The sequence below is a fragment of the Corvus cornix genome, chromosome 9, assembly GCF_000738735.6.
Source record: "Corvus cornix cornix isolate S_Up_H32 chromosome 9, ASM73873v5, whole genome shotgun sequence".
Classification (NCBI taxonomy): Eukaryota; Metazoa; Chordata; class Aves; order Passeriformes; family Corvidae; genus Corvus; species Corvus cornix.
This window is the reverse complement of record NC_046339.1, coordinates 20,088,195-20,108,705: the sequence shown is the minus strand read 5'-3', so window position 1 is coordinate 20,108,705 and position 20,511 is coordinate 20,088,195. Positions and strand designations below refer to the sequence as shown.

Genomic DNA, 20,511 nt, shown 5'->3' with positions numbered 1-20,511 from the left:
AGTGAGCTGCTAAGGCAGAGCTGTGATATAATGCCATTAAAGGAGAGCCTGGTGCCTTTAACCATCCCACACAAATCCAACAGCATTTCTAGTGCCCCCATATAATGGACATCAACACTGAATCATTGAAACTGAAACTTTAAGTACATCCTTACCATTTCATTCAACTATATTTAGAATTCCTTTTGTCAAGTACAATTTTCAGTTATGGTGACTCAGTTACAATGAGGACTAGACAGGTGCTTCAAAACAGCAAAAAAGTACCAAGTAGCATCTCTCAAGCACCTTTGTTTTCAAGCACCATTAACAACAGAGCAAATACCTGGAGCAGTCACAATACAGAAAAAGAAATCTTCTCTACATCCCAGTGGAAAAAGTCTCAATGATATAGCACCTGTAAACTTATAAACCATCCTATGCTAATTCCTTCATATATTAGATCCAAAACAACCTTTTAAAACACTATCGTTAAACATTAGTGTTTTCCTTTGATAATTTAACTTAAAGATGCATATTTAACCTTTAAATCTTGACTCTTATGCTAAATATTCCTTTGAGAAAAAGTCTGAATAAAGTATTAGAGAGATGCACACTTCACCTCTTTTAATCTCAGTCACATCTTAAACTACCATTATTACAGATATATGTTAAAAAGAAATACATGCAGATATGAAAAACAAGGTCCTGTTACAGCATGTCAGGTTTTCTATCAAAGAACATGCCATGACACTTTGTGGCTTAATCATTTTCAAACCTGAGAATTGATGATGCTCAGCTAAATTATCCATAAAATAAACCTTGAAAAATAGCATGATTTTGTTTTGCTGTTTTCTCTCCTTCGCCCACGACAACAGCTGGGGGAACAGTCGTGCAGTTCTACAGTGGCTTGGCCATATGAACTCTATTAAGAAACTGATTATTTCAAGTTGTTAAAGATCAGGTGATAACCTCCCTCAAAAGATGAAAAAATGTCAACAGACCCTAATTAGTATCTGATAGAAGTGGGGCTGTTGCACTGTGTAAACCCTGAATTAGAATGATAATGCAGGGAGACTCAACAAAAGCAGCTTTGTGTTTCTCCTTGCAGCCGGTAACAGCTCCTGCAGGGGCTGCCCCTTCCAGCACTGCCACTTCCAGCATGTGGAATTCTGCAGGAGTGGAACACTGGTTATTCCACACTCTGCTCAGATATACCTGGCAAGTGCTTCTATAGCGTAGTTTAAAAGAACAAACCCGTGTCCCATGCTACACATCTTTTCTGGTACAAAGAATTTTTAAATAAATCCTTCTGGGCTAACTGACTAAATCAGCCCCCTGGTAAGGTAACTCTTACCAAACACACCTATTCAGTGCACCTGTGGCATTGCCTCAGCTGTTCTGCCATTGCTCCTCCCTGGCTTTACACCAAAAATGTGCTCTCCACCTGCATTTAGGACTGATGGGAATGTGCTGTTCCAGGTGACACACAGCCGAGTCACTCTGTAGCAAACACCTGCTCTGCACACAAGGGACTGGCTTTGCCTTCTCCAAACGCTGGCACCCAAACACACCAGGGTTAGACTCGAGGCTGCAGAAGGCACAAGGCTACAAATGAATGACTGCATGGCAAGTTTACTGCCAGCTCCAAGTTACTGTGGTTGCTTCCTTCAGGTTCTCTGACAAACACTGAGTATCTTAATTAGCAATCTGCCTTTTTAATGCCCAGAAAATCACACTATGTTTTGTACTCTGGGTCTGTAGTGGCTGATCCCACATACCCACACATGTAACCTTACACACAGGAAAAATCCTGCTGAGTCCAGCACTCTTTCCAAGCCAGTCTGCTCCCCAGCATATGTCAGCTTCTGTACATTTTGCCCTTTTCCAATTCATCCCATCTGTTTATGGTCTTTCCATCTAGTTAAATATGATTTTCCAAGGTTTCCAATTCATCATTTTCCTTTCTTTTTTTTTCCTACATGATGTCCAGTTAATGATATTAAAGGGAAATTTATTAAAGAACTATCTTATTTTTTCCACATTTTTTCTCCAAATTGGCTGTGACCTTTGCAAAGGTATTTAGTAGAGGCCTGTCATTTACCAGATTATTTTTCCACTTTTTGTCAGAGTGAATTTTGAAATCATTATCAAATTATTTTTGTTACATCAAATTTAAAAAATGTTCTCTAGCTAAGCTGACATATTTTAGTCTAATTCCTTAAAACTGCATGAGATTAAGTACACAGTAGAAAAAATCCACAAAAGTCTGGTTTGTGGCCAAAATTCCACCTTGACATAAAACAGAAGGGGGAGAAAATTTAAATCTCTTGAATAGTATTTCCCAAGTGTTTATTAAGAATTACTTTCTTTCTTAGTCTCAAATCCACATAGTCTCAAGTCAACAATGCCACATCTGGGCTTGATGAGATCTGTTGAAAATCTGTTAGGACAACACCTCATTCTGCTGCCCTGCCGTCTCCAGTAGGTTACACATCCATGGCACACGCAGACCAAATTGTTTATTTCTCACAGCTCTCATTAACCTCTGACTGCTGTGTTGGTTTCGGATGCCAGGTTGGAATCAGGAGACCAGTTCAAATATCCTCTTACAGTTGCTGCTAAATCGTAACTATTTGAAAAGATTGAGTATGACAGGTCAGAGAGAGGAACAAAGAGTTTTATTCAGGGAGAATCTTACTAGCCTTCAAAGCAAGTCATATGAGAAATATATGAATACATATGTTTTTATAGCTTGTGCCTAAATTAGAAACAAGATCAGAAATCTCAATGTCCCTCATGAACTCCTTCCTGTTTCACCATGGTCTTCTATTCATTTTGGATGATACACTGTCCCCTTTATTCTTCTTCCTCCTCTTATCCCTTCTTGTCCCTTGTCACCCCACTTTGCACATCCTACTTCGTGACTTTGTGTTCACTTGTAACCTTATGTTGGATTCAGAGATGCAACACCCCAAGATCTGTCACTCTGGAAATCTGGGAATTGCCAGCTGTGAATTTCCCATCTTGCCTCCCCCAAAGAAGCAAAGTGAGCACAAAGGCAGACTCTATCCCTCCTTAACAAGTGATATTCAAATATACTTCACAACAAGGTAAGAAACAAGCCCTTTAATGCGGTAGATGTGAATGAGAAAAACTGTCAAAGCAAAATTCTCTAGGAAAAAGGCCATTTCCTCACCTTCTGGCTGTTGGAACTAGATGAGGATAAGCTAAGCGGGTGAGGCAGAAGTCCATGCCATTTGACCACCTCAACATGGGGAAAGAAAAAAGGAAAAAAAAGAGAAAAAAAGACAGAAAAAAAGTGAAAACTGTTTCCACATGAATCCTTAGGGACATCCAAACTGGGAAGGTATGTTAGAAACCACTTCTGCTTGCTGGATTAAGGTTTCAAAGTCAACCGGGGCAATTATTTTTGGAGATATAGTAAAATACAGATAGTGCCTTTTGACTCAAAAAGAAGAGATAATGAGAGCAAGAGACAAACTTTTGGTTGGACAAAAAGCTCTTCCTACAAGAACAACCACCCCTAAAAGAGGTAAAGAGAGCAACAGCAACTACTCAGATTTACACTGATGTAACAGAACAAAATTGAAACCATCTCTAACTGGTACCAATTGCTACATTTGTAGGTCTAAACAAGCTTACAGCCTCAGAAGACTGCAATCTCCCACACAGGAAAGGAAAATCGTTTCTTTTAGAGGAACTCAGAATTGCTCAACTCTAATTAATCTTCTAAAACAGGAAATCCCTGCCAGCACAGGTGGAACTATAACACACGGGCTGTGCAGCTGGGGAACATGAAACATACAACTTCTGTGCTCCTGTCTCACCCACCAAAAACAGAGTAAGTAAAACAGACAGCTGAGGAATCTGAAAAGAAGAATGCAAGTAAGAAAACTGAAAGAAGAATTTAAGAAGTCACTTGGTCATTCCTAAGAAAATTCCCTACAATGTCAAGGATGGTTTGAGCCCCTCTGAGGAAGCTGCCATCACTGAGAGCCGAGTTTAGGGCAAAGGAAACTCATATTAATCTGTATCTTAGGAAACAAAGTTGAGAGGACACTTTGCTGCCTTCGGACATGATCTGCACTCCTGAAAGAGCCCTGCAATGTGCATGGACAAGTCCAGCTTCTCTCAGCCATCCCTTTGTTCTCTGTAATTGCTATGTTTAAATACAGTTTACGCTGTTATTCACTGAACCACATCACAAAAGATGAATGTCAGGATAGACGTTTCTTTGCCATTGAAACGTTACTTGAGTTAAAAGCAAGACAAGAAATAGGCATTTCTTTATGGTATTTACTTGTCTGCAGCATAATTGTGGAGGCATGTAGAAAAGAGAGATATAACCAATTATTTACATTGCTACACATTTCTGTCTGCCTAATTGAAGCCAACAGACTTAGGGACAGGTGGAGATGACACAGGTCATCACTGCTTGTAGGGTATGCCCTGCACTCTGCTCTGAGCACTAGGGCTGTGCTTAAGTTCAGCTTAGGATAAACAGTATTTTTCATGACAGCTTATTTTAGTTTAGTTTAGTTTAGTTTTTAAACAACCTGGTCTAGTGAAAGTGCCCCTGCCCATGGCTGGGGGGGTGGAACTAGATGATCTCTAAGGTTCTACAAGGCCCCTTCCATCCCAGACCATTCTGTGATGCGATGATTGTATGACAGCAAGCACCACAAGGCCATCTGTATCAGAAGAAAGACACAGGGCAGATTTCAGAGAAACTAAATAAAAATTGTGTTTTCATTCAAATGAAATCAACTAACACAAAGAGTAGCACCAAAGCTTTGTTTAGACCAGAGAAGTTCAGCAAGCCACTGATGAAAGAGTAAGGTAAGGGTGGGATACTGCAATGTTTTCACCAGAAGAGCAGTGCTCTCAATATAAAATAGCCTGAGTACTTCTAACCATAGGAAGTGGCCCTCACTCATCTGATGTGCCAGACCAAGAGGGTAATAACCAAAACCAGATTAATTTTGTTTAACTACAAATATACCCTCAATACACTTGCTCACTGGGAGAAAAGATAAATAGACTTACTATTAATAAAAATAACACTGGGGGAGCATGACACTTTTTTTTCTTTCCTACACACACACAAGTTCTCTCTATTTAGACTATTAGAAGGCTAACTTTTCTCACACATACATTTCAATCAATATAGTAGGTATTTGCATTGTTATGTTACTTTCTCATGAATTTATGTTTTATTGCTCCATTTCCAAAAGCCACTGAGCCCACAGGACACAGCTGTAGCCAATATAGTATTGTACTGCACAGCAAAGGCATGCTTGGAAATGACCTGAACACATGCAATGGAGGCAGTAAAATGAGCAAGATTACTCAGCTGGTCTGTCATTTAAGCCTGGATACTATGTTCCAGCAAGAAAGTAACATATATTCTCCAGAACAGATGTCAATCAAAGCCACAGAACCTCAGTTGCTCACAATTCAATGCTTACATGCACCTTGCCAATACCATGCCAGAGCTGTGAGTAACCTGACATAGGAGGCTGCAGGTAGATCAGAAGTGCAAGCTGGTCCAAAATGTACACATGCCCTTCACTAGCCTTACATTCATTCTCAGTCTGACCTCTGTGATTCAGAGTGCTACACTCAATCTTGAAGGTAAATATATAGGAACAACTGAAAACTATTTTCATCCTGGCCTATTAGTGAAGGGAAGTGTTTAATTGAAGAAGACAAAGATTATCCTGTGATTTAGTGTGCCTCCTCTTAAGATGGATAGGTAAAATGCAGAATTTAACATAAGGTAACTGCAAAACTGAGATAATGACATGATGTTTTGCTTTTTACAAGATAAAAGGAAAACCCTGGTTGCTATATTAGGAGGGGAAATGATTTTAAATAAATATCTTAACTTCCTGGCAAGTTACAAGGTTTAAGTCAGCTCTAAAATGAATTTGTGTCAGCTGGAATAAGGCATCTATGTGAAAGATTAATAATAATGAAAACCAACCACTTAAAAAAGTTGAAGTAATGCTTGTTGAATTTATCATCACCTGTAGGACTGGTTATGTTAATAATCCTTCATGTTATGCCAAGTAGACTGAAAATAATTAATAGCTCACAACCTTCCCACGGAAGTTTCAGTGCCAATGTTGTTTTGACTGATGAGAATAAATACAAAGTATAATCCCAAATATTCACACCTTCAACATGAATTCCTTATATCCGAGCAACTTCCATGAAAAGTAATAAGAAATCTAACAGTCCAGCATTACCCTGTCAAGGGCAACTGAGTTCCTGGATCACAGACTCAGTGGGGAATTTCAGTCTCACTGTTCACAACTCTTTAATGAAGTCCACTCTGCTCATGGAGAAGCTGATTCGATGTGTGCACTCAGGGGTTCCACTACTGAGCTCTGCTGAGCCACCACAAACACTTGGGAGGCAGTGAGTGAGAACCGGGGCACTACCAAAGCTTAGCTGATTGTGCTGCTTCAGGGGGTGCTGTTAAATCCTGAAGGCTCTTTGTCTCACGGGCAAGCTCTTTCCTCCTCGTCTGAAGCAGCTGTGAGACAATGTTCCCCTGGTAATATGCCTCAAGCCAGCTGTAAGGAATGTCTGCAAGGACACAGCACTGTGAGAGAGGATGGAGAGGAAGAGAAGGAAGTGGAGAATAAAGCAAAAGATGGAAGGGAGGAAGGTCAGAAGGTTGTTTATATGCTTACAAAATCTCTAAAATAAAGTCACACCCCAAAGAGATGCAGGTGGCAAACTGATCTCATTAGAAAAACCACAATGGTTCAGAGACAAGGTTCATTTCTGCCAGGATCCTGTTTCCAGTAGTGCTCATACCCAGATGTTGCAGAGGAAGGTTCCCAGCCACACTCTTTGACAGACTTCAATGTGATTACTGAAGGACAAGCCAGAAATATTTGGCTAAAATTCATTGCCAAGTTAGAGAAATACTAAACAAGGAAGAAATAAGATCCACTATTTAGAACAGGGCATCCTTGGTTAATCAAGTTTAGAACCTGCTCATGGTATTTTTCCTTGGAAACAGCACTTGGTGCAGCATACAGCATCCCCGCAGAACTCCCAGGTCCAAAAAACTCTCATATGTGCCTTAAAAGTGTGAGAAATAAACCTGGCTACTCACTGCTCTGTTAGCCTAGGAACTAGGCAACTAGTGTACAAACAGCACCAAATCCACCAAGGCATGAAAGGACTGCTATATCCACCTACACCATGCAGACTTTTGGGCAAAGCAGAAAGATTTACAGAGGCCACCTGCCCTTAGGGAACAAAGTGCCCCACCAGGATGACGTGGCAGTCAGTGTTTCACTCATGGATGCTGTCAAGGCAAGAAATGGACAAGACTGACTGCATTCATTCATCATCTCTCCATTAATACTGGATCTCGGGAACTGCTGCCCAGGGCTAGTCAAAAAACTCCCTTCATGATGTTTTTCTACTGAAAATTGTGGCTTTCTCCTGGGAAAAAAAGGAAAGCTTTCCATTAAAGGCCCTCACTCTGTCTAGTATTTAACTTCTAAAAACACCAAGACCTACGATCTTTTTGTTTTCAACAAAAACTTGTTTTTGAAGTGGTGCCTCACCGGAGCTGTGGTTCAGTTGCCAGAGCACACCTCCCACAAGGTGTGAGATCACTCAGAGGGGAGGTGATGACACAACTGTGGAGATGCAGCCTGGCCAGGAAAGCCAGGCTGCAGCTGAGTCAAAGCTGTCAATCAAAAGGTATTCACAATTTTAGGAAGTCTACTGCAAATGTTGACAAAAGTGCTTTGCTTTAAATTTTTCTGCAAAATAATATATTTGGTGATCATGTCTGTTCCTCACCATTTCTGGGCACTCCTGAAGCTGCCACTCATAAAAGTGGAGTCAATTACAGCAGGACACTGGAGGCTCAAAGAAGAGCAGCCATAGCCCACCACTGCCAGGCTCTTTCCATGCTTGGAAATTGCAAGTAGTTTGCTGCTCCTTCTCTATTTCTTCCCCTCCTCAAGCATCTCAGCTCCAGTATCTGTCCATACATTGCCAAAAGGGACTGAGCTCCCAGGGAATGCTCTGACAATGTCAAAGATTAACTCAATGATCTTCATGTTTAATGTACAAAAACTCTTGCTGGAACACTGCATTTAAGCCTTTAATATAGACTCTGATCCGAGGGCAACGGACAACCCTAATAGGAAAACTTAGTGCCCCGGCAGCTGTCTGAGCTCTCTTACGGGATGTGAAGTCTCCAAGAAGCAACCCAAGAGCACACAGGCATTTGCAATCAAGGCTCCACTCTTATCAGACCCCTCCCAGTCTGCTCAAGCTTTAACAGATCACTGACCTCTCTCGTGTTACAATTGCCAGTAAAATACAATAGCCTGAAACTGAAAACACCTCCAGTCCACCAAGAACCCACTCTGAAGGACAAACTCACTGATAATGCTGAGACCAGCTCATAGGATGAGACACTGATTGTTTCAGTGCTCTAAGTGAGCAGCTTAATTGGAATAGAAAAACAGGGTGATGAATCAGAGCTAAGGAAAGCACCTTGCTGAGGAAGACAGACAACATCAGTGCTTTACATCATTAAAAAAATTTTGAGGTTGCTGTTTAGGACAGCACACGTGGAAAACATTTCAGGAAAAAAAGATGAGATGTTGTTTAATTGGTAAATTCTTGCCATTAACACCCTAAACGGTCTGACACATGCTGGCGGGTAGGAGGTGTCAGCCTCAGACACGCTGCCAGCCACACTTCCCCACTCCCAGCAGCTGCCAGACCTTGCTGAGGTTTGAAAGTTTCCCAACTGGAGGCCCTCTTCCCTTTGCTTTCTGGTAAATTAGCCAATGTAGGCACATCTCCTTGGTGGGTTCGATTTTCTTTTCTTTTCTTTTCTTTTTTCTTTTCTTTTCTTTTCTCTTTTCTTTTCTTTTCTTTTCTTTCTTCTGCTTCTCCTTTTCTCCCCCGGTTTCTTTTTGATGCAGTAGCATCTGATTTTATTCAATCCTAACCCCTCTTCTCATCTCCTCCCTCCCGAAAAGGGACAGAGACTCCAGAAGCACCCTAGAGCGTGGGGATTCACCTAGGACTGGGAAGCCGCTCAGCCAGCCACCACTGCAGTGGGACTGGGGAGTTTTTCACAGCATGAAAAGCTCCAGCAGCGAGAGGGAGGGGACCGCGCCCGAGTCCCCGCCGCCAGGAGCCGGCGAGGAGCGGTCAGTGAGCAGGAGCGGGAGGGGCTCACTCTCGCCCCGCAGCCGCCGGTGCCTGGCAGAGCTCCGGCGGTGTCGGTCCCTCGGGCAGTGCTGGGGAGCGCTCAGCCGGGGGATCCCGGCCCGCTCCGGCCGCGGGCAGAGCCGCCCGCTCCGCCGGGGCTCCCGGTCCTGGGAAAGGGTCGGGAGAGGTCAGAAAAGAAGCAAAGCAAAAACGCGACCCGCAGTCCTACCCGGCTGTGCCTCCCGCAGCCTCGCACCGACAGGGCGTCCGCGGCATCGGCTGCCCCAGCCCGCCCCGCCCCAGGCCGGCCACCGCCTCTTCCTCCTCCTCTGCCGCGGCCCGGCCCCGAGCAAGGCACAGTGACACCGGCAGGGTGTTTGGCGCTGGCTGTCCTGGGCCGCAGTGGGGCTCCCACGCCCTGCTCCCCACCCACTGCCGCCGGGACAGTTCCTTTTGTCCCCAGGCACTGGCACTTCCCGAGGCACCGCTGTCCACCGGCCACTACCACGCACAGCCTGCCACTGCCACCACCACTGCCACACACAGCCTGTCAGCCTGCCACTGCCACGCACAGCCTGCCACCACTTCTGCCACCGCCACGCACAGCCTGCCACTGCCACCACCACACGCAGCCTGTCAGCCTGCCACCACTACTGCCACTGTCACGCACAGCCTGCCACCACCACTGCCACGCACAGCTTGGCAGTGCCCCAGAGCTACACTGTACCTTTGCCCCGGGCAGAAGAGCAGCCAGCCCCCTCAGTTTACAAGCATAATCTTTTCAGCCATGACTTTGCTCTTGGTAGTGAAATACTGAGTCATGCCAAATGTTACCCAGCTGTTCCTTTATCTCCTTCTCTGAGGAAAGGTGATTACTGCAATAAAATCTGCTGTTTTGTTTCATGCCAGCCTCCAGTTGCCTCAGAGGAACTGCCTGGAAAGCACCAGGTAACATGTGGGGGGATGCAGGGCCCAGGTCTGCCACAGCCAACTGAGGGCACTGCTTCCTTGCCATCCCTCACCTCCTCCTCCCAGCCAGCTCCCAGGATGGCCTTCAGCCAGCCAGCCACCCACGGGGCCTGCCTTCTTCACAAACATCACACATGCCACAGGCCTCCACCTACCACAGAAACTCCGGCAGAAACCCCTGCCAGCCCCTCAGGCTGACACAGGGCATCCCACAGGCACACCCTGCAAGACCAGGGGATATTCTGCCTTGCCTGAGCCAGCCCAGCACTAATGCACAGCAGAAACCAGCTGCCCACAGCCCACACAGACATCTGTCTGGCCTCCAACCAAAAAAAGGCCTTCACTCTCCTCTGCAGCAGCATGTTGTGTCAACCTTCCCTGAAGTTTGGGCCACTGCTTGGGAGATGGTGTTCTAATAAGTCAAAAACTGTAACTTCAGGTGTAGTGGTGACAGATGTGCAAATCCAGTCATCACATCTGGCAATGTGTCAGGTGGTAAAGCACAAAACTCTGCTCTTGCAGGCTGCAGCTTTGATTTGGTGGGAAGGCCAGGGTATCTGCCAGCAAACATAAGACAACTAGAAAGCTAAAAGGGGGACAGTAAGCAGACCCCACAGAACGAGTGGCCTCAATTGCTGAACCAAAGGCAAACGTGGCCTCTAAGAAAAGCCTGAATCCAAAAAATGCCCTAGCAGGAGGCCTGAAACATCCCACAGGGCAAGCTGAACCTCATATTCCTGTTTTATTGTATTCCTTAAGCAGCAAGAGTGGTGTTCAGCAGCAGAACTTGAGTTAATGATCTCTAGTAAATTGTAGTACTTGCAGAAAGGTTTAATGAGAATTTTCAAACCTACAAAGTTGGAATATATGCTAAAAGCCTGGCACCATTATATTTTTGAAGCCTGGCATTCTTTTAATGCATGGTATGGGCAATAGATTGCAATGAACAACAGCAACTGCAGACCCTCTCCTACAGCTGTGCTGGCCACAGATAAGGTTCTGAGCAAGGCAGGAAAACCAATGTCACAGAACAAAGGAACCTGAAGTGCCCTCCACCTGGAATTTCCTTTCCCAGGCTCCTCTCTATGCGCATGGGTTTGCTTTGGGGATCCTCAGTTCCAGATCTCTTCCCTGCCCCTGTCCTCTGGAATGAGCAAAGCTGTCCCTCCTCAATGACACAGAACAAAATCCAGGTAGCAGCAGTTCCTTGCCATTTCTAGCAGGGTGCTGGTTCCCCTCCCCTTGGACAAGCATCTGTGCCTACCAGTTACATCAGCATATTGCAACATCACCCTCACATATGGAGAAGTGCTTGGGGCACTCTGTACACACGGCTTCCACCTGGAGTCACAGAAACTGTAAAGTCAGAGTTCAGTCACAATTTTATCTGGCATAAACCCACACCACAGGAAGACACCCCCTTCCCTTGCCCACTCATGGTAGTCTCTCCATCACCCCCACCTTCCCACCACCGCAAGCTTCTTTGCCACTGGACATACAGGATGAGTGAGCTTATCCAGGCTAAAACACAGTGGTTGGCTTCTTTTCCCAATGTACTTGTGACTTCTTAACAACTGCCTTCCTCGAGCAAAAAGGATATATCCACTTGATTTTTTTCAGAACAGAAGGGACAGTACTCACTTCTGTATCTAGAAGTAGTTGTTTAATAATCTAAATGGAGGCATCTATCCAGGCACCTGTCCTAGCACCTATATGAATCAATGGCAGATGTGATGAAAACCTAAGCAGCTGAGAAGGAGCAACTAGGAAAAACAGAAGCTTAGGGAAGTGTTTTCCACCAGTAACTCTCAGTGACTGTTGGTGCTTTTGAGTTTATATCTGCATCAGAATTGACAGATTTGCAGGCATAGTTCTCCATGACTGACATTTGCCAGCACTTTATCAGTAGCTTTTATGGCATCTGTAGGTTAAACCCTGCTTAGAAAGGACTCTACTTCCTTTGGATGCTCTGGTATGACCATCTACGTCAAGGGAGCTAATATGTCAAATCTCAGAGAACAATGAGCATCAAGGCACTGCTGGCTCTAATTCTTCACTGAGTTAGTTCCCTGAGATAGTTCCTTAATCCAAATTTCCAATTTCCTCCCACAGAGCATGGCTAATACTTCACTTTTTCCACCCTCCACCAGCCATCCCTGTACAGGTGATGCTGTCCAAGTAAGGCTGTTCCATATGCACTGAACACAGCTGTGGCACCTAAGCATTGCCTGAACGGGTAAAAATAGGTACCAAGGTACTGCAGAGACAAACCTGACTTGCTTAGTTTCGTGCCCTTGCCATGAAGAAATCTTGTTTTGCATGTCCACTACCACAGCTGGATTTTTCAGCCTGCAGACAGCTTGTCTGCCTGGCCTAACTTACATACTCCTGGCCACAGTTTCATCTCACCTTATCAGTGTACTCAGCATTCTTCAGATCCTAACAACCCATGCCCCTCCCTCGCTGCTTCCCAGGATCCCTTTGTATTCTTGTCATTATCTAGTGTTGCCTTTTATACTTCTTGCTTTTTCTTTGTACTATCATTTCTCACCAAACACCTTGAGAAGGGTGAGTTTCCTGGAAAAAGGCTTACGGAAAAGATCTTGCCTCCCTATCTGAGCAAGCAAGGGAGCCAGGAGGTATTTACATATTTTCTGATAAGCAGTGAGAATGTTCTGATGGTCCTGTGAAGTCCACAAGGAATTGGCTTTGTGCTATTCTGCATTTTCTGCTTGTCTATGCTTGCCCAATTCTAATGAACTAGCAGTATTAAACATATTTTACATATTGTTATAACATTATTTGGAGGAGAAAGCAGTATCAGCATCTTGAATTTAGTCATTAAAGAGATGATATTGGCAATACTTAGCATTTAAAAACATGAAAATCACTTTTAAAGTATGATTTTTTTCTTATTAATTATAAGTTAATTTCTGCTTACAGTATTAGGTTACTGCTGCATCTAATTTCTAATTTTTTTCGTGCAACCATTAGGGTAAAAATTATATTTTATTATCTATTATTAATTTAAATTCTTTACTTTTTTTATAAGGACTAAAACTGGGGGGGTATTGAGGTTTTTGCAGTTGACATTTTCTTTTCTTAACATAACTTTAAAGATCTGGAGCCTTACAAGAAAACCCCAGATGCACACAAAGTGCTAAGACTGATGCCTGGCAATAGCACCAAGAGCTTTTGCTGCCCTGGCACGGGGTAACTGTGGGAATGGGGGTGCTCAGCATTTTGCTTTCACAAAAGACGAGAAGCAGCCTCAAACTGCCCATTCTCATACAGCAGCAGCACAGCAGCGACCCTCAGGTAGTGAGCAGCCCTGTAGGAAGTGTAAAGAGTAACCCATGAGCTGACCCAGGCCAGCAAAGGGACAGAGGTGTCAGGCTGAGAGGCAGAGCTGCCACTGCTCCCCAGGGCCGCTTGGTCTGCAGTCCCCCGTGGCAATCACAAGTCCTGGATAAGGAAATGCAGGGGAAAACTTGTACATCACTCTGAAACATTTCCCTGTCAGTAAGTGATCTTTGCGTGTTATGAATGCGGCAGATTTCTGAGTATTTCTTGCTCTGTAGCTAAGAAATAAGAAAGGCTGGGCTATGAGGTAACTGACTACCAGGAGAGAACTGTTTGCTGTCAACAACATGCATGACCACTTCTGAAAACACAGCTGAAACTCTCCTGGGGGCAGATCCTGAGATTGTAACTGTTTTCACTCGGACCATATTCAAATCAGCCTGTACTGACAACAAACAAAATGAAAGCTAAGCCAAGCCACAGTCTTGGGAGGAGAAGATGCAAGTGGCTGTGAGAAGAGAGCACACAAGCTGCCCCTGCAGGGGCTGCCGGCTGCTGTCAGGGATCGCCTCGTTGCTCTGGTGGGAACTCTCCTGTTCCCACTACTTTTGTTCTTTAATTTTTCATTAGCTACTCGACCTGTTATGACTTTCAAAGTGGTTAATTCAAAGTTTCATCTTACTCACAGCACTTATCAAGCCCTAGAACTTGGCAAATACTTCTAACACACCTGCTTTGAACCTTGCTTTAGATTACAATATAAAAAACTACCCATTAGCTGAACTAAAGTTGATTGGTCACCTGTCAGCCCCTGACAGCCACACCCATCCTGTCTCTGACAGTCACCTGTTGCAGCATCTGCTGCAAGTAGAATAAAGGAATATCTATTAATTTTTGCCTCTCTTAATGGTTTCAATCAAATCCTGTGACGGTCAAAATTGCTTCGTTTTGAAAAGGCTTTTCTGTAGGTGCACTTTGGGCACAACACTGACTTTAAAGCAATACAGACACACCGTTTGCAAAAAAACCCCTATCCACACAGGGAGAAATCAGGCAGCAGGCTTCCTTCCAAGGAGCAAATTCCAGCATCCCAACCCATATGAGTTTGACCCTAATGTAGCACCTTGAAGACACAAGTAGAGGCCTAAAACACACAGCTCCACACATCCACTTGCTGCCATACCAGATCTCAGTCCACACACTTACATGTGAAAATCCTTCTTAACTTGGTTTTTGAAGAGTTGTACTCATTCTCATTTTGGTAATCTGCTGATGGCAGCAGCGCAAGTTCTGTGTACGATACTTTATTCAGCTAAACATTACTGAGCTGCTCCTTCATCTTGTTGTGCCTTATAAACCGTGCAGCTGCTAGGCAGGAGGAGCGAGTTGTGGGGAAAATAACATTTCAGTGCACCAGGTACTGCCCAAGTGCATCGGAAATAATCCCTCCTGTACCACGGGCCTCGCCGTCTGAGAGGCAGCATTGCACTCACAGCCCTGCTAACAGCCTTGACCTTGAAACGGTCCTGAAAGCAGGGCTGCAGAGGAAGAAGCAGCAGGACATTTGCAAGTAGCTGCACTCAGGCGGAAAGACAAGCCCGCGGCACGTCTGCCACGGGATCGCTGCCGCTGCACAATTTCGCCGCGCAGTCAAGCGCGGCCCCTCCGGGAGCCGCTCACCGGGGCTGTCTGGCGTGGCCGCTCACCTCCCCACGACCCGGGGCTGTCTGGCGTGGCCGCTCACCTCCCCGCGACCCGCGGCTCGGCCAAGCAGCACCGGCTCTGCGGAGAACACACCGAGCACTGTGGACTCCCTGCACACAGCGCCAGCCGGCCACTCACCTGGGAGCCTTCTGTGCACAGGGCCCACACTCTGCCAGGATCAGCGTTTTCTTGAGGCACAATGGCAGCCATCCTGACAGATGCTAACAAGATGTTTCCCTGGGAAAAACAAAGATGCTTGTGGAGTTTACTTGAAGAGGATCATTGTCTGCAAAGTCACTGCAATGCTTTATAGAGTCCCTGGGATAGTTTTATACTCATTCATTATAAGATCTACCAACTGCTACAAAATAGCAAGGGCTGCAATAACAGCATTACACATTAAGGATGGCTTTAATTATGTACACAATATCTATGCAAATGGCAGATAGCATCTTCTGCATGAAAGGGTTGGTTTGTTTGCTTCTTATCCTCACAGTATGGAATCTTAGTGCTTCTTATGATGCAATATTAATTTGGTTAGACTTAATTTAATTACTTTGGTTGGTAATTAAATTAACATGTCTTAAATTAAAATAACCAGTATCATCACGAAGTATTTCTGTCACAGTGGCTCCTAAAATATTTCGGTCAGGACTAGATCCCTATTGTTCAAGAGGCTGTGAAAAAAAAAATGCATAAGAAAACGGGGCCAGACAAACCCATCTGCTTCTTAATGTGAGGAGGCCACTGCTGAATGGCAGGCACCTGGCACAGTACAGGTACCTCTCCAGCACCAAAAGCAACATTTTTCTCAATCTCATCCTAGTTTGAATAACTTGACCTGAGTGTCATGTCCAACATTACACCATAAACCACTAAAGCAGTGCTTGTTTCACCGCTTTTCTTTAGCTGTTTCAGTGTGTTTGGTTAAACCCTCAAGCACCAGAGAGCAAGTTCATAGTGATGATTGTCCTAGACACCCCAAGTCACTGAGAGGTAAAGTAACTTGACCAAGGTAGTGGTTAACTCAGTAGCTTACCCTTATTTGTACTGCTGCTGTAACTGTGCTGAGAAGTTGGGCTCCTGTTTGAGCAGGAGTAAACAGATGAGGCCCTTGTTTAGTCACTGGCACAGTCAAAAGAACTCCAACATCCTGCCAATGTCAATGATGCTGAAGGCACAGCACACCAGGTAATTGGGGTCTTTGACTTTTCTGCAGGAGCAGCTTCCCCTGACGTGGTCTGGCCAACCAGGCTTTTGAGGCAAAAAGCAACCATTTGCTCCAGATTAACACAACACTCATGGAATTACACTGTTTGCTTGACTATGGTTATTGCAGAATATCATGCACAAGGTACAATGTTACACATACACTGAAAAACCAGAACCAACCCCACAGATTGCAAGGACAAAGGTTACCAACACATCTTCAGCTTAGTCCTCGCCAGGCCATGTGGCACAGTCTTGATTCCTTATTTCTCCTGCATTAATTCATCAGTGAAGCTCGAGCCCACTCTCTCCCTTGCAGCTCTCAGGAAGAGATTGCTTCCAGACTCTCTCTTTCAGCTGGATGACAAGGGAAACATTCAGTGTGGGCCAGGAGAACACATACCCCACAGTGAGTTACACAAGCAGTTGTGAGACAGTACTGGAATGTCAGCAAACAGGATCTTTGGGTCTAGCTCCAGATCTGGAGGCAGAGAGCAGCCTAAGTCATCATCAAGAGGCCCCATCACACCAGCAGGTAGATTTACTTTGAAAGGTGATATGGCAAAGCAGATGAGCCTTGCTGCTTTATAGGCCAGGGCTCCATTCCCAGCTCTGTACACAGCCTGCAAACTGCAGTTTATCTGCAAAACAGGTGGATGACCACTGCCTCCCAACAGGAAGGATAACTGGCTTAAAGGAGTGCATGTGCTAACTGCAGCAATGGAACACGTGGGATTAGACATCACAGACTTCTGGGCAGCAGTAAACAGCATTGTGACTGTGTCTAACTTCTCCCCCTGCACTTACCCTTCCCTTGTCATTGTGTGGGCTGGCAGGCTTGCCAAATGTGTCAGAGCCACATGAAATGCATGACACTTGTGACCCTGTCCTCGTGGCTCCTAGGCTGACGGTCAAGTCTGAGACACAGACTAACCCAAAAGGAAATGAAGAAGGTCCTACCCAGACCATAAAGGACTGCAGGACCAGTCTCAATGTGTTTGTTTATTCTGCAATTTTAAGATGGAAAGAACCCCTGTAATAACAACCAAGCTTTTGAATTCTGTGCTACGTATAGCAATTCTCTTATATGTGAGCTCTGCATGTGCTTGTTGATGTCAATGCCCTGTAACCAAGAGCCACTGCTGCCTATCACACACAAGTCCTCATTATGTTGCATAACAAATTACCTTTGTTGCCTAACAGAATGGCACAGTAGATTTTGTTGTTGCCTCGTGTAAACTTTAGTCTTGCGAATTCCATTTTGCACTGACGCATTGCTTCTGCCTGACAAGTGCTTTATTTCTGTTGTCAAGCAGCGAGCTTCATGATATGCAGGCGGCCACAGAGCCTGAAAAACAAGTTCAGAAATACATAAATACGCCACCACTATGTCTGCAAAACAATTGGCCACGTGGATCCTGACTGCTGCGTAACACTGGGCTTAGAGGCTGCAGCTACGCATCCTGGGAGGCAGCACCGCTGCATATTCATCCCTCGTGGTCATCTGATGTTTTCAGTTACAAGGAAAAACAGGAGCATAAAGAAACAAAGAAAGTGGCAGAACAGCAAAGGAATTTTAAACTGACAAAGGATTCACAGTGTTGGCATTTTAAAGCTATACTGCTGCCTTTTTAATGGATTTATCCAATTGCATTACATTGTCTCTTGTTTTCAGTGTTTAAGTACTGTTTCTAACTAAAAACATTAGTTACAATGTTCATCTACTAAAAGAACAAAGTGTGAAAATATTAACAAATTCATCTGTATGATTACAAAATGTTAAACCTCACTAGACACTCCTGAGTCTTCCTTCTTTATATAATGTTCAGCACATATTTCAGGGGAAGGAAAACATTTACTGCCAGGATTCAAACAGTGTTTCCTTTCTTTAAACGTTTTAGTTGGCAGCTTTTTCTGTTGGCATGTGACCAATACTCTGGATAAGTGGGAAAATAGCCGTGATATCTACAGGCCAGATTTTGCCACTTCTTAAAATGAGTAATGCTATCTTATTTTTGTATGTCCTGGCCATACCCTCTACTCAGAGCACTACTGGAAACTCACTGATAGCTGCTCCCTGCTTTCCCTGGACAAAATCCAAAGAGGAAGAAAATCTAGTCATTACAATGGCAAACTTCAATAAAGTCTGAGAGTTGGCCTGTTGGGGTAACCCTAAATAAGGCTAACAAAATCTGGATGCTAGCTTATTTAAAAATGCACGTTTTGCCATCCCCTCCTAGTCCTTTGAGAAATGTATGTTCCAATCTCCAATACACACTTATCTCCCATGTACTCTCCAAATTTTTTAGGTGCTTTAGCTCCAAATTTGCTTTTAGGTGCAAATTTTCATCAGTGCTCCTGTCATCCCATCTCTTCCATGGCCAAGCAACAGTCATCAAATAAATCATTGGAGACATTATTGGACAATGGGTGAATGAATTACTGCTGAAGGATTGGGTTTTGCCTCTATTTACTGGTTGTAGTTAGAAACACTCGAAGCCAAATTTCAATTACAGGGATAAAATAAAGGCCAGCTGAGTCTGGGCACTTAAAGAGATAATTGTACTTCAGTAAAGCACTAAGGCATAGTTGTTTTCAGACGTTGCTTCTCACAGCTAATGGTGCTGGGACAAAATCTACCTGGGTATTACTGCAAACAGGTTTGGAGAGCCGTCATGGGAATGAATATGGTCAATGAAGGCAACAGGGTGCCTGGGATGCTTGAGGTACAGGACAGCAAAACAAAAAAATCTCTGTAGGAACCTGAGGTATGTGAGCACTCTACAGCTGTAATTATGTTGTTATTATAACAACTACTCTTTAGCTTGTGGAAAAATATCGTGAGCAGTGTTAAGTAGAAGGAAGGGAGATTACAGCTCTGCCTCCTTCAGAGTAAAACACTAGCCCTGAAGCTGTCGGTTTCTTCATCTTCACAATATGCCTATGACACAGGGCCTGGGAAACTTCAAATGATGGCTGAAAGACCAGGATTTCCCAGGAGAGAGAACAAGTGAGTCAAAGAAGACCTGATAGAAGCATTCAATACGGGAGATAGGAGCTTGGCTCTTTCCTGTCCTGATGTTTGAACACAGGGATATGAAAGGAAATGGAAAGGGTAGAAAACTCAAATCTGAAGAAAAGAAATACCTTTTCACAGCAAAATTTAAAGTGAGTCTATAGAAAGTCTGCACATTAACAAGAGTAGACAGTAACCCAAGTCCTGTTTATGCTCCACATGTTTTGCCACTAACATGTATTGTTTAAGTCCTGCTGTAAGCTCTGGGCTGACTGGTTACCCTCTTTTAATAATACAAGAACAATATTACTTCAATGCAATTTGAAAGGCAACATTTTAAATTATAAAATCCTTTTCTACACAGCACATAGTTAACCTATGGAACCCTTTTCCACAAGATTTCAACTGAGCTGAGACTCCTCCAAAAAGAATTGTACGTGTATTTATTAGCTGGCCCGATTCCACTTGGGGCAAGGGTAGTAAACATTCAATTGGGTAGTTGTAAATGATCCTTTTTAAATCCCCGTGGAGAGCATGCCAGCTGCCCTAAGGACCTCAGGCTTGGGAATGATACACCCAGGGGGCAGGAATTTTCCAGGGCTGCACTTTAACACTCGACTTCTCCTCAACAAGAGATGGAGCAGAAAGCTCAGCTCCACTGCAGTTGGCAACAGCGCCCTCGGGACCTGATCCGCAGCCCTGGCAGTGGGTGTGCACAGGTAACAGAGGGTGGGCACAGGTAACAGAGTCACCACTGACCACACACCTGGCCATTGCTGAGGCTTCTTCACACCTGCCGAGCTCACCGAGTGTTCGGATTCGCAGTGTTCTTGTCGTTCAGCAACTCCAGCAGAGTCAGAGCCCCTGCATAGCCGACACTTCACAAACACAGATCTGCTGAGACCGAAATCCTGACCATGCCTTTGTTACTTCCGTGCCGGCAAAGCCACCGCTTCACCCGGCTCCGGCGGGGAGGAACGGGCGCGGGGGCATCGGGCCGGCAGACGGTGCAGCCCGTGCGCCCGGACCGGGCTCCTCGGCGCTTCTCCGGGTTCCTTCGGGCTCCCCGGCGCTTCCCCGGGTTCCTTCGGGCTCCCCGGCCC

General features: G+C 44.7%; 1 protein-coding gene across 6 annotated transcripts in view; it reads right to left on the bottom strand.

The window, feature by feature from the left end:
* PIK3CB (phosphatidylinositol-4,5-bisphosphate 3-kinase catalytic subunit beta) overlaps positions 1–20,478 on the bottom strand; it is a 99,605-nt gene extending 79,127 nt beyond the window's left edge. For 4 of the 6 annotated variants that reach the window (XM_039556690.1, XM_039556693.1, XM_039556691.1 and 1 more), the window contains exons 1-5: positions 20,175–20,478; positions 17,580–17,740; positions 16,603–16,749; positions 16,223–16,437; positions 15,322–15,420 (exon numbers count right to left, since the gene is read on the bottom strand). The gene's annotated coding sequence lies outside the window, so the exon portion shown is untranslated. Of the gene's footprint in view, positions 1–9,436; positions 9,518–15,321; positions 15,421–16,222; positions 16,438–16,602; positions 16,750–17,579; positions 17,741–20,174 lie in introns of those variants that run through there. The other 2 variants (XM_039556695.1, XM_039556692.1) reach the window with 2 other exon arrangements.
* Positions 20,479–20,511: the final 33 nt, after the last annotated feature.